Below are 1,743 nucleotides of genomic sequence, written 5' to 3' on the forward strand. Positions count from 1 at the left end.
TCCATTGAATCCTATACCTTCTTTATTCAAAGACATTCTTTGTGATCTAATCATTTTATCAAAGTTCTCATTTCCTTAGTGAAGTTGTAAATTATTTTATTTTGATCTTCAATTTTACTTTCAAGGCAAAGTATTTATGAATCTTTTATGCCTTTGCAGTTTGCTTGCATCCTTACTAGCTCTTTAGACATCTAATTTATTTTGCTTTCAAGTTCACCAATGACTAGGTCCTTTTCTTTTTTAATAGAAGTTTGAAATCTTATGAACTTTGAATAATTCTGTTTGTAGTCCTTCATAAGATAGTCTACTCTCATCAGTGGATTTATTAGATGTACTAGATTCATTGTATGAATTATCACAAGATTTGGATGAAGAGCTTTGTTCCTCATGATCATCCTATGCCATAAGACAACTATTTTTCAACCTCTTGATGGCTTGATTCGCTTTCTAAGCTACTAGAACTTATGTTGTCCCATGTAGTTGCCTTCATTGCCTTTTTCCTTTTCTTTTTAGAATCCTTCTTAAGCCATGGACTATCTAGTTTTATGTGTCCAACTTTCTTGCAATTATAACATGTAGGAGGTTCTTTCTTTATTTTCATTTCATTAGTTTCTTCTTTATTTGATTTGGAGTCCTTGAATTTTCTTTTATTTTTCTTTCTAAGGATTTTTGCAAGTCACTTGGTTATGAGGGTTACATCATTCACATCCATTGTCTCTTCATCTTCATCGCTAGAGCTTTCATTTGAAGCTTTAAAAGCAATGGATTCCTTGGATTTAGATTTTCCTCTAGTTCGTTCGTTTATTGCCATTGCATAAGTAAGGAGAGATCTGATTAATTAATCTAAGGAGGTATTTTTCAAATTTCTTCCTTCCATAATTACAGTGGCCTTAGGTTCCCAAATTGGTGGAAGTCCTCTAAAAATTTTCCTGATCATTTCATAAGTTGAGTAATTTTTTCCTAAGGCATTGAGGGAGTTTATTATATGGGTGAACCTAGTGTACATACAAGTAATAGTTTCATCCGGGTTCATCCTAAAAGCCTCATACTCACTTGTGAGTATGTCGATTCTACTATCTCTAACATCAATCGTTTCTTCATATGTTACTTCAAGTTTATCCTATACTTCTTTAGCTAATTTACATGCCATGACTCTATTAAATTCATTTACATCAAGAGCACAATATAAAGCATTTATAGCACTTGAATTTATTTGTAACATTTTAAGATCATTGTTGGTCATCTCTTTTTCTTGTATCTACTATTTTAGTGGGGATAAGGTCACCATGTGTGACAACTTTCCATGCTTTCCAATGCATGGTTTGTAAGTAAATTCTCATTCTTTGTTTCCAAAAGGTGTAGTTTACACTGCAGAAAATAGGTGGTCTAGATGAAGATTGACCCTCAATAAAGGGAGATACTCCTAGGTGTGTCATAGAGATTTTTATGTAACTTGTAGTTTAAGATTTACGAAAACCCCATTCTAATACCAATTAAAAAGTAAGGTGTATTCCCAAGAGGGGGAGTGAATTGGGGTTTTAAAATTTTCTTTGAAACCACTTCGTTTTACAAGTTCCTTTAGTTAAGAGTTAATCCAACAAATTAATATTCAGTAATCACACAATTACAATGATATTGATTTGCAACCTCACAAGTCCAACCAACAATCCTTTTGATTATATCAATCTAATCAACAAGGTAAACTTGATTTCACAATATGAAACAAAATAGAAATTTCAGCAA

This window comes from Malania oleifera, chromosome 9 (assembly GCF_029873635.1).
Source record: "Malania oleifera isolate guangnan ecotype guangnan chromosome 9, ASM2987363v1, whole genome shotgun sequence".
Classification (NCBI taxonomy): domain Eukaryota; kingdom Viridiplantae; phylum Streptophyta; class Magnoliopsida; order Santalales; family Ximeniaceae; genus Malania; species Malania oleifera.